Raw genomic sequence first — 13255 nt, forward strand, 5'->3', positions numbered from 1 at the left:
GCCGGAAGATTGTACTGCAGACCAACACATCGCCTATTGGCTTTATTTCTGTGCACTAGTTCTTTGGAACAATTCATCCCTTCAGCAATTGGTCATATTGCTGAGATTATACAGTGGCCACTAATGCATCTCTCTACATGATGTGATCAAGCGTTACACTTAAAGCTGAAGTGAGAGTAAAGTTTCACGCTGCCCTCACTAAACGGCCCTGCAATTATCTCCATTTCCAAGCACTACTTTTCAAATTAGAATTGTTCTAGTGTTGAGCACAGTACGTGGACAGTGGCCACCTATTTTTCTAGCACACAACCCAGATGTGCTGGGGAAACTCCCCCATAAGCTGCTGTTTATACACTACAGCTAGAACAAATTGTGAACCATTTCACAAACTACAAGAAAAACCCAGATATTTTTTTATTGCGGTTGCCATCAGGATGAGTAATGACTTTGTTACAATGAAAAAGAACACAATTCAACCAATATTAAGCCTTGTTAAGTCCTGTTCTTATCTACTGAAGAGTTAAGCACACACTCTCATTGAAACCATTGCTTGTTTTGTTTGGATCTGATCTGCATTTGTTGCCCAGGATACAACCTTTAAATTAGGGTAGTGTCCTTAATTTTTGGAGCTCAGTGCCATCAATATGGTAGTGGCTCAAGGGTCAGGGCATCCCCAATGTTGCCACTGCCCTGCTTCATCCCAGCCCCATACTGCTGAGCTACAGTGATGTCCAGGAGTGCCAACCTGAACAAAACATTAGGGAGGGAGGTATGCCCTGGCCCACATAACAGATCACATGACACAGTGCACGCACACCATTTGAATGGCAATGTCCATCAACTTTGGGGAGGTCTGGACCCCTCAAATATTTTATTGGGGGGGCTAAAGCTCCCACAGCTCCTAGGAGTTGGCTCCTATGGTGACGCCAGTGTTAGGGGGGGTGCTTTCCATGGCTTTGCCACACCACCCAGGCCACTACAACATGCTGAAATCAGTTCTATTTTTTTCTGGACACTGGAATCAGGTGAGGCTGTGTGAGTTCTGGATAACAACAACAACAATTTATTATTTATACCCCGCCCACCTGGCTGGGTTTCCCCTGCCACTCTGGGCAGCTTCCAACAAAATATTAAAAATATATTAAAACATCAGTCATTTAAAACTTCCCTAAACAGGGCTGCCTTCAGATGTCTTCTAAAGTGCTTGGATGCTGTGGTGGGCTGGATGAGGGACAATAAGCCGAGACTGAATCCTGACAAGACAGAAACCTTGTGGGTCTGGGAATTAGGTGGAAATCCTGGTTTTGGTCATGCATGCAATCCCTTTGGAAGAGCAGGTTCATAGTCTGTGGATGCTCAGAGATCCATCACTGTCACTGGGGATGCAAGGTGCCTGGCTTCCCGGGAGTGCCTTTTACAAGCGTCAACTTGTTCTCAGGCTACAGTAGTTCCTGGAAAGGAATAGCCTAGCCACTACACCCATGTGTACTGGTGAACTCCCAGAAAATATTTCAATGGACTGCCCTTGAAAATGGTCCCAAAGCTTCAGCTGCTTAGTTGTTGAGCAGTTATCAAGACCATATAACAATTGTCCTGACAGTTACAATGGCTGTCAAGGTGCTTCTAATAGCATATTAAGTTCTAAACAACTTGGACCTAAACAGCCCAGAGTTGAGACATGCAGGGGAGGTCCTTGTGGTAGTCATGCCATTGTGGTGACCTATACAGTGGCGTAGCGTGGGTTGTCAGCACCCGGGGCAAGGCAAGTAATTTTTGCCCCCTAACCCGTGTATTTGCGCCCCCTAACCCTAACCCCCAGGTGTTGCGCCCGGTGCGGCCAGCCCCCCCTGCACCCCCCACACTACGCCACTGGACCTATAAAAGGGCCTTCTCTGCTGTAGCACCATGACTGTGGAATGCCCTCCCCTCAGATACTGTACTGAGTTTTTCTTGTCAACTGCAAATACATCTGTTTTCTCACATGGTTGGCTGCTTTATTGCTGTATTATCCCTGTTCTGGTTTTGTATTTCATCTACCCTGACACTTATATTGTTGGATTGTTTTATGTTTTACTCTACTCTATTGTACCCTGCCTTGGGCTTGTTATCAAGGAAGGGTAGACTAAAAGCACATTTAAACAAACAAACAAAAGTATTTTGTGTGCTAACTAAATATATGATAAATATTATAGTACTACAATACTAAATAAATAATAGTATTGTATACTTAAATGTAACTCCAATGGCCAAAACACTCTAAGCAGGTTTTTTATTATATCCCACCCCCACCCCCCAGATTCTGCTCTTTTGTGAATGCTAAAACAGTGTGTAAGCTAAAATAATTTCCATCCTGTGTTTGCTGTATATGAAAGTAGTTTCTGGGTGTTATTGACTATTTTCTGTTTTGTTATTCGTGAGAAGATGCAGCACACTCCTGTTTTGTCATTTTCCATGCTGTGTTGTGAATTTTATTTTTTTAACATTTGCATTTATAGATTTATTTCTTTGTTGGCTGTCTTCCCAAGTTGTGTGAACCCAGGAACAAAACATTCATTAAGTCCCCTCTCTCTCATGTATATTACCATATTATCCTTGAATTGGAGGTACCTGCTGCACTCCAGTACCTGAGGAAATACATCACCTAGTGAAGCCAAGTTAGTATCTCTTAGTAGAATAAATGAGGTTTGGTGAGTAAAGCAACAATGTAAGTTGCTACGGAAATCTTATGGGTCATATAGGAAATATAAACAAACACAGTAGTCATTACTTCCTTGTGACTGTTATTATACTGGCATCTGAAGCACAGAAAACACAAAGCTGGTGTCACTCACAGTGTTCTTGAACAGAGAGATTTTTAAATAGTGTATTTACTTTTCAGTTGCTTTGTCAATAAACAGATGATCTAACAAATGGTGCCAGTAGTATAATTGTCAATGTTAAAGGTCATTATTTCACTTTCAATATCCTTACTGTTGCTGTCAGATCCAGATTCCAAAGCAGCTATAGTCATTCTTTTTAGCTGGAGACACTGACAGAATCAATGGTGAGCGCCACCAAGTTTCTGCACAGCTAGAATTCACCAGCAGGTTGGGTTGGTTCCCCCCCCCCCCTTTATTTGTTACTTTGGGTCATATCATTTAAAATGGTTCCCTATCCTTTCTATGTATGTCTTCAACATTAGCCTCAACTCTATCAGTTTTGGAACAACTGCATAATGCAGTAATGTTAAATATTGCAAGCCATCCTGAGTGATATGTTTTCATAAACAGAAAACGAATATGGACTATGTTTTTGCAAATAACAGATATTAAATTTGAACTTGAAATTTTAAATCAAGGTCTTGAAAGATGAGAAAACCTTCCCCAATCAATTCATCATGACAATACCCTAAGAAACAGAGGCAATATGTTGGCCTTTTTTCCTTGTTAGTATTAGCATCTTATTAACCCCACAGATACCCTTTAAAGGGCATCACAATTCAACAATGGAAAGGACCACTGCTGCTACACTGCAGTCACTGTACAGCAACTGCAATTACTGAAGCTGCTGGGCATCAGGAACACTATCCCTGTGACCTGATATTCAAAAGCATTTGTTGGTTAATGAGGTACTAAAGAGGCAATCTGACAGGAACCTAGTAAAACATCCATTTTGATAGGCACCAATCTAAACACAGAAAATAGGAAAGAATGGGTATTCTTCCAGTGAGATGAGTGAAATTATGATTTCTCACTTTCTCTGTCTCTACCTTCTTTTTTACAGCAGTCTTTTTTAACCTTCCTGCAGCATACTGAAAAGCATACCAAAAGAAAAAAAATTCCATTTTTTACATTTTGTATCTCCCCACTCCTCACTTTTACCACTTCAGAAAAGCAGGTATAGAATGATTAATAGTAGTTAGGCTGCTTTCAGATTGCTGCAATTTTGCAGTCAGGATTCAGCTGCATACCAGCAAATTCAGGTTGTGCAATTAAAGTGGATTTGGTGCTCTTCTGTAACAAACCTGCTTCCAGAAAGCTCCTGGGCCTTTATTATTACCGGTAGTTATTGGGGGCCATTCAGAATGTTTCCTTGCAAGGCCCAGCAAGTCAAGCAATTGCTAGGTAGGCAGGCCAACCAAGTTCAACCAAAGCAGCATTTTGACTAATTGTGAGATCCCGAAGGTTTCACATGCACAGAAGCAGAGAGCTGGAGCTCTCCTTGACGTTGTCAACACAGGTTAAATCTCTAGATCAGGCTTCCTTAACCTCAGCCCTCCAGATGTTTTTGGCCTACAACTCCCATGATCCTTAGCTAGCAGGACCAGTGGTCAGGGATGATAGGAATTGTAGTCTCTAAACATCTTGAGGGCCAAGGTTGAGGAAGCCTGCTCTAGATGGTGGCAAATGCATCTTGACTCTAGTATAGGTATAGAAATCCCAATTAACTAATCTGAATTTGGGGTAAGTGCCAGCATTGTAAATGAAGTTACAGGGGGATAGGTGATCAATGAGATCAAATTCTAATTCTCATTCCAAACTAGCAATATGTGATGACATCTTAACACAGTTGCCTCAGCTTATTTTCCATTATACAGATCCAAGAGCTATAGATCCAAGAGCTATAGAAACACGGTTAAATAAGCAGCAGTATATAATGTGAGTATACAAACAAAAAATAAATGTGCAAAAATTAAAAGAGCAACTACATAACACAGAAAAATGTGTGCAGCAGTTGCTTCAGAAACATGTAAACAACTGCACAGCAGTAAACACAATATTGGTAAGTGTTAAATCAATATGAAAACATTCATATTAAACCTATCAAGATCTGGTCTTTTCCAGATGGAAAAATTTCTTAATAGCTAATGGGATTAAAAACACCACATTTCATCTTCAGAATTATTCATTCATACTTCAGCGTCTGTCTTGCATAATTAGCACACTATTCTTTCCCCAACTGCAGAAAATAAAGAGCCAGTGTTCTCTATACTAAGTGTGGCTGAATTCTTCCAACATTACTGTACTGAAAATCAGCTATACATCCTATATTGAGGAGTAGATGCTGAGCATCAGGTGGCATTAGGACTGACTATGGGAGTTGGCAATAAAGCATGTCTTCAAAAGAAAATGACTGATGAAAGAAAAAAGAAAGAAAGAAAGAAAGAAAGATGCATTTATGTTTTTATTGCTCTATCCCCACACAGGTAGAACCGTTGGTTATACAGTACCCACAAAACAGCCATCCAATGTGGCAGAAGGAGAACAATTAAACATACTGTATAGCACAGCCAATATTTAGAAACAGTTAATATGCCCAAATAGCTATCATAACCCTTAGAAAAGTCAAAAGAGCAACTTTTGTTCCGAGTACATAATATTTGTCTTCCTGAACCATACATGTTTCCAGGACCACAGAGTGTGTAGAAAGCACACAATTTTGGGGCCTTAGAGTCCTAATCTTACAATTACATCTACAGAACTAGGCATATATAGGGTGAGGTCCAATTAGTCCACCACACGCTGTTGCTCCAGATGCATCCCCAAAAGAGGACTGGGGGAAGTGACTTTTGCTGATGTCCCCTTTCCCCTACACCTATCCAGAAATCTGTTCTGCATAGTTGGAGTCCCTCAAAACAGATTATTGGGGTGCTGGGGGTTGCAGGGAGGGGAATCCACACAAAAAATCTCTTTTCCTCGTCCCTTAGCGGGTGTCTCCCACTGGATCAAAATGTCTCCAGTGTCATTCTTGATTGATTTGAGGGTTTTTGTTGTTGTTTGCTCCATTAGTTTTAGAATAAGAATAAGAAGTCTCTCTCAAGGTGAGGCAAAGCCACTATACTAGCTAGTTTTCTGGTAGCAGGTCACTGTTGCTTATCGAGAATGGCGGGCAGGACAGCACTTACATGCACTGCAAAATAAGGATGGATCAGTGCATTTATGGCCCATTTCAGTTTTCACATTCCAAAATCCATTCCATACTTTTAAATAAGAAAATTGGCATGAAATTTAAATAGTATGTAAATGTGTATCTGGTATCCAGTTGAAAATATTTTGATCCAATGAGAGGAAAAATATTTGGAGGGAAAATACATATATTCTTTGCATCATACACAGAAGCACAATGCCATTTCAAGGGATTCTTTCACCCCATGCCACTATGTGTGCTCTACCTTTGATTGTGTTTACCTTTTAACAACACAGTCAAGGGCAAAGAGAAAAGTCATTTCATATTTGACAGGGTAACCCAAATCAAGATCTGACACATCCTTTTTACACAATGACAATTCACACTGAACAACCACGTACTCTATTCAGAAACCACCTCCTGCACTGTATTTATATTTGCTTCTCAGGTGTGGAACCTTTTCAACACAGTATTAACATTTCCTTTAAAGTACTTCCTTGTTTTCTCCTTGAATAAGGGCATCATGAGAATATTGGCTAGCAGTGAAATTTCAGTACTAGTATTTCAATTTCTTTGATAATGAAAACTTAATTGCACTGTTTTATCGCCAGGTGCTTGTATAATAAGAATAGCTTCCCTCTTTTGTAAGGCATGTTGCATCTCATATTGCTCTTCCTTGGCAAACCTGGAGCCATAGGTGGCTCAAACTGATTTGCTATCCCCAGCCAGAAATTAATTTTGCTTCCTTTTCCATGAGACAATAGTGTCCAAGGCAGGGAAATAATTTGGCTTTCTCCACTTAAAGGTTTTCCCAATTATGCTTTGCTTGTTTTATTTATTTCAGAAATTTACATACCGCTTAACACTGCAGTCTCTAATATGGACTTTGGAATTATGGGTCAACACAGCTACCATTACTTTTTGACCGATTGGGATACATGGAGGTCAGTAATAATAACCCTTGAATGCCTATATGTATTTCTGTTCTGGCTTATATGGGCAAAGATGGAAAGATTTATTACTGTTTAATATTGGAAGAATGGTTTGTTGGCGTTATTGGAGGCAAAGTTGATATGTTTGATTAGACAAAAAACATTGCTGACATTTATTAATGATAATAATTAGAGAATCCCTTTTGGACTTTTTGTGTGAAATGGAAAAGGAATGAATTTGAGACATTTTTGGTCTGAAAACTGGGGAAATATTGCTTGATAGAAATTAGAATATCCAAGAGTGAATGTTTTTAATAATTTCCTTTGGTATCCTCTGGTCTGTTACCAGGGTCCATGGATTACACACACATGAAGGTAGTGGATGGTTGGCAGAAGGACCTTGAATGAAAAGCAGGGAAGCAAAGTTCTCCCAGGGCGAGAGACTGGGAGAAGAAAGGAAAGCTCCCAGCTGAGAGCTGGGAGGATCCACCACTTTCTGTGTGTGACAAGGCTTAAGAGCTACATTTGAGAAAGGACTCTATATTTTCTTTTTTCGTTCCATTTTGTTTCTGCTTAGACTCGTTTCTTTGATCTTATTGTATTATGAAAAAGCTTTAATAAGATCTTATGAAATAAAGGACTGCAGACTTTGGCTCATGGTGAGCAAAAGACAAACATGTGTACAGTACAGGTGAAAGAAGGCTCTGAATAACACTATGATTATATTGATATATTAATGCAGAAAGAAGGAAGTAGTTCTGAACCGCTTCCTTCTTTATGGTTCAGGAAATTTCATAAACCCACCTAAGAATAAAAACAAATTAGTTGCCAACATGCAGCTGCACATTTAATACTAAGCTAATTCTTTGGCTTGGCTCACAAGCTTTGACTTGTGTGAACAATCTCCCCACCCCCATTTCTGTCCTTTCTGCAGCACCTTGGGCAGCATGTTTGGATGGAATAGGGAGAGATGCCTCTGCCTTCTACCAGCTTGCTACCTTATTTGCTATGATTTATTCTCTGTAACACAAAATGTGAAGGCAAGTACTAAGGTGAGCAGTGTATTCATTCTATTTGGCTGGGATATTAAGGCAAAGGGAGGCAGGAAGAAGCAAGGGAAGGAGGGCCGAGAGATGAAAGGCATGTGGACAGAAACAGCAGAGATGAGCCCATTAACTCAACCACTATACAAGATGTGCTGTTGTCCAGTAGCCTGCAGGAAGCAGCAGGATGGCTGAGGATGAACTGGGGGGGGGGGGTGGAACAGATATGTAGGGGTTCCATCTGCTTTCCTTGTTCCTCTGGTTTATGCATGTGGTGAAAGTGTTGATGCCTTAGGGGGGAAGAGTTGTTCTGTGGGACTACTGCAGAAAGTAAATGAGGATTGCTCCAATATGCTTGGCAGCCCAACTGAGGACAGAAGCTCTCATCTGGCTTATGCAATTATGGAGCAGGAATGCATCTTGTCTCCTGCCATGTAGCTCCACAGAGCTGAGGCATATGGTACTTTGTAAAAAGCGGGACAATCTCTCAGATGCAAACACAGCTGAATTTCAGGTGGGTCACAGAGGCATGCTCAATCACACTACCGCAATTAGAAAGAAATAACAAGTTAAAATGAGTTGCAATATTCGGAACCTAAGACCGTAAGTAAGTGCCCTGTACAAAGTCACATTACATGATCACAGCTAGCCAACAATTACGCCATTCTGCAATAGATGCAATTATATGCATAGCCAATGTGGTTTTAACAGACAGTGACGGGTGGGGAGTTGTAGTTAGTCGCATATACCAAGGTGCGTGTCATTGATTTTGTTTTCATTTCAGTACTAGCTCAAGATGGATTGACAGGGAAAAGCCTTTTCTGTTGTGAATCACACATCTCCTACAAGAAAGCTGCTGTTTCCCTGAGGCTTTCAGAGTAATAGCAAGGTGAACAGTTCCACAGCAATGAGGCTCAAAAAGAAAGTAAGTGACACCTAGCTGTGGTGTGAAAATGGCAATCATGTCAAAAAGATCAGATGAACAATGTGGGATGGAAGAAAAACAGGCTATACAAATGCAGGCATGGACATAATCTGGAAGTGCTGCTGTATTGTGGTAATCCATATATTTTAATAGCTAAGGAATGTGAAGTTTGATGACTTCTACCAATATTGAAATGAGATGACATGGCATAGCCTTCCCTTGGCATTATAGGCTGCCCTACTGCAAGGTGCAAACTCTGGCAACAGTTGCTGGCCCCATTAGCTTTTTACTATTTGAAAAATAACACAATGTCCTATATAAGTGAAGCACAGACATATGTCAAATCTAATTTATTTTGCATTGCAGAGATTAGGCAAGTCTAGAGAAGGAAAATAAACACATCATTTCACAGTGCAATAATTTTTGTGTGAGAGTTTTTGGTAACTCAACGTAGCCAGCATCATAAACAGCGGGTTTTCCCCGGGAAAGTGGTGGGACAAAAGAGAAACTTCTCTGACCTGTACCAAGAGTTTATGGTACAGAGCTCAACCAGAAGTGTGGATGAACTCTGTATGTGACTATTGCAAAGTTCTATAGGATCAGGATTTCAGTGTGTTTTAATCTTCCAAAGACAGGCATTTAAATGTCTGATTACTTAAGTATTAGCAAGAACTCACTTTCAAGAACACATTAAAGCATGACTAAGGATATTTGAAAGATCACATTTTTGTCTCTCTTCAATTTAAACCACACACCAAAATACAAATTAGTGTAATATTAATTGATTAATGCAGTGCAATAGGAATGATTAAGTGGCCATACTTATGATGCACTGAATTAATAATTATAATAAAATGGTTGGCACAGACCGTATGAAAATGCCTTCTGTTTTAAATTGATAAGATATAGGCCATTATCTAGACACATAAAATTTGGGAACTGCTGCTAGCTATAGAATTTAAAAGGAACTTATGGGAGATATAAAAATGCATCATACTGTCTTCTATGCAAGTAAATATTAAACCTTAAGTGCCTCTGCAATAAGGACTATGGAGAAATAATTACCATTCTTGTGTGTCATCCATGGGAGTTCACTGTCAATGTAATACCCAGTAAGTAACACTCCTACTTATTCCACATTTTGAAAACCTGAATTCTTTCCTCTGTCATTTCAGTCAATAAGACTATATTCTTACTTTAATAGCTAAGGGCATGCAATTCAAGTAATACACTTACTCTAATGAAATATGATTTAAATCATTGTGAGTTGGTTTGAGAGTTGCAGGTAATGTGGTCATTTAGCTCACGTTGTGGAAAGTAACAGTGCATCACAGAACACAATACACATTTCCATGAAAAATAACATGTAGATAATCTCTGCATCGTATATGAATGAGTAAGACTCAAATGCACATGCAAAATACTTTGAAAATGAGCTTGATTGTGTAATGCAAATAATCGAAATTCTGTTCGGGGAGGGGGTGCAATCAGAATACCAGAAAATGATTCCTACCATGAAGGATACTGCAGACAGATCAACTACTAATTTTATATTCCCTTGAATAATTCACTATCAATGCAATTCTAGTATCAAGTGTTAAAATGTGCTTCTTTTATAACATGGTCCTGCGCATGTATATTGAAAAGTGCAAATGAGTTCATTGAAGCTTTCTTGCTGCAATCCCATGATCTGGGAGTAAGCCTCACTGAATTAAATGTGACTTTCTTATGAATTAATATGTGCTGTTAAGCTGCAAAAAATCCTATACCTACTTTTCTAGGAATAAGCCAAGGAAAGGCAAGTGACTTACTTCTGAGTAGACATGTATAGGACAGCACTATTAGTTTCTAACTGAACATCCATATAGCCCTACAGTGTCATAATATAGAACAGAACGGCATTCTCAGAAAGAGGGAGCTTCTTAGCCGGATTCAGTCAAAAGATCCCACTAGTGTAAACACATGCAAGGACATCAACTAGCACAAAGGGGCTTTCCCCACTCCTATCCCCATATGCCTCCTCATTGGTTTGGGGTGGGGTCTCCAGAAGAGCACACAGGGTGAGATAAAGTGGGCCACTCCATTTGGGAAGCTGAAATGCTCATGAATTGGTCTCCCTGGGGAGGTTGCGAACACTCCTTCCTTGGAGGTTTTTAAGCAGAGGTTGAATGGCCATCTGTCATGGATGCTTTAGCTGAGTTTCCTGCATTGCAGGGGGTTGGACTAGATGGCCCTCAGGGTCTCTTCCAACTCTACAATTCTAAGTTTATGGAACAATTGCCACACTGCTGTGTTCCATTCCTCCCAAATATTTTCAGGATTATATTGAACCAACCATTTTCATTTGCCTGACTGGTTTCTTTTCGCTAGCAATGAAACTTGATTATTTAAGCTTAATAGATAAGCTAAAGATTGTTTAGAATGCTTTGAGAACATCATACAAAACTCACAGTGCTGATTTATCCTTAGAAATGAGTTGATAAACTGGAACTGGAGTCACATCACCAGCTTCTTCTAGGGTTAATCAATCTTGATGTTGCAACTGGGGAGAGAGGAAAAAACACAACAGAAAGATTCAAGATGACAAGCTATAAAGGACACAACTGAAGTAGGAGAATAGCAGCAGACTACAATACTGCGATATCAGATTGGAATTTACAAGATTCTAACAATATATGTATGGTTATAGATGTAAGTTCATGAAGGGTTCTCCTAATGTCTCAATTATACCTTACATGCAAGAAAATGTTCAGTCTTGCCCATTGAACATTGTATAATCTCACTGAGTTTTTATAGCAGGTATGCTTCCTAAGACATTTAAGCCTTCCCTCTTATTAAAAAAAAATGAATTTCACATGTAAAAATCAGTTTTTACTTAATCTCACCAGATGGTAATGCCATCATCTAGAATGTGCATTTGATTTCACTCCCACATTGTTTTGCATTAATATTTACACATGACATAAACAGCATGAAAAGAGGCTAAAACATTTTGGATGTTATAGGAGATGTGGGTCTTCCATCAAATAACAGTGCTGAGTCTCCTCCTCCTTTTTGCTGGTAGTGATGCAGAACATCTGACTTGATGCCACCATTTCACTGGCTCCAGTTTCAGGTCCATTTCAATCTCATATCTGAAGCATCAAACCTGCTTGCAAAGTTAGTATAGGGCATTTCACACTCCTCTTGTCCCAAGCAATAGGATATTCAGCCTGCTGGTTCTCTTTCAGAAATCTGATAGAATTATAGAATGATCTTACAGGGGAAGATTTATAGGCTCAATTTGCACACAATGCTTCAATAATGTGTGGCATGCAAGTAGCCACTGCTAAAATGTTTATTGGCTGCTTCGCCCCTGCTTCCTCCTTTCCCCTGCAGCAGAAGAAACAAACCAGAGGCTGGCATGCCATTGCAGCAAATCAGTACTCATGCTTTGTTTTTTCCCCACTAGCAGCTGGTGAGGCAGAACAGGTGGGGGACTCATAGCTTCCCAATGCAGTGTGCAGTGCAACAGTGCCCTACCCCATGCTGCCTCACTGGCCATCACTGTTTCTCTCCTAAACAAACCATGACGGCAAGCCAAGAACAAAGGGGAGCATGTAACAGGAAGAGAGCCACTGCTGACTTCTCTGGCACACTGAAGGAGTGGGTCAGGAATGCCCCAGGGACTTTTGAGCAGCATGCCCCCAACACGTTGCTCATTCGCTTTAAAGCATTATTTAATTCAAACTGTGACTTAAAACGATGTGTAATGTTGTTTTATTTCCTGATTTGTGTGCCATTTTTAAAGGCATAATTGCCCCTTCAAAGCCGTGTATAAAATTTCAGGAGAAATCATCAGCATCCAGTTAATGCCCCCTTAAATTTCAACAGCACCAGTTAAAACTTGAGTAGTGATTAAGAAAATGAACAGCAATTGAGAAATAATAACAACCCAGATCAAAATAAATATGTTTTACTGATTGGGCAACTACTGCTGGGGAACAGAAGCAAATGCACAAAACGGTTCTGGGCCATACTCTCTGGGCCAGTGCCATGTTCTATGCAGCAGCACCCAGCATATAGCTGGCAATAAATTTTAAGTACAAACAGTAGTAGTTCCAGTAGTGCATCCTCACTTAATCTAACAGATCTGAGCACAGCAAAATCCAAAATTCAATCAGGCCCCTCCATCCCTTGCAGATGGGTGTAACTTCCAGATGCTTTGGGGTGAATATTTTTTGGCTGCTGCTAATTGCCCATTAATCAGTGTCTATTTTATCCATCAATTAGCAGATTCCACCATGCTCAAGAGAAAATGGAATTCATATCATATTGCATGTTACAACAGCAAAGATAACAACAAAAGAGGTACAGCACCTCTTTCCTCCCACCCAAAGCTCTCCCGTGTGATGCTGTACACTTTAATTCAGACACATTCTAATCAAAGTGTCCAACAATCTCTCTGATGAGTCTACTTTCCATCAGAA

At 40.0% G+C, this 13255-nt stretch overlaps 1 protein-coding gene across 12 annotated transcripts in view; it reads right to left on the reverse strand.

Moving 5' to 3' along the window:
• The window catches only part of ATP2B2 (ATPase plasma membrane Ca2+ transporting 2), a 361419-nt gene that overhangs the window by 201554 nt on the left and 146610 nt on the right, over window positions 1-13255 (reverse strand). For all 12 annotated transcript variants that reach the window (XM_083429097.1, XM_083429087.1, XM_083429090.1 and 9 more), the window contains exon 3: window positions 11237-11328. The gene's annotated coding sequence lies outside the window, so the exon portion shown is untranslated. The remainder of the gene's footprint in view (window positions 1-11236; window positions 11329-13255) is intronic.

Source organism: Podarcis tiliguerta, assembly GCF_965153285.1.
Source record: "Podarcis tiliguerta genome assembly, chromosome: 2".
Taxonomy (NCBI): Eukaryota; Metazoa; Chordata; class Lepidosauria; order Squamata; family Lacertidae; genus Podarcis; species Podarcis tiliguerta.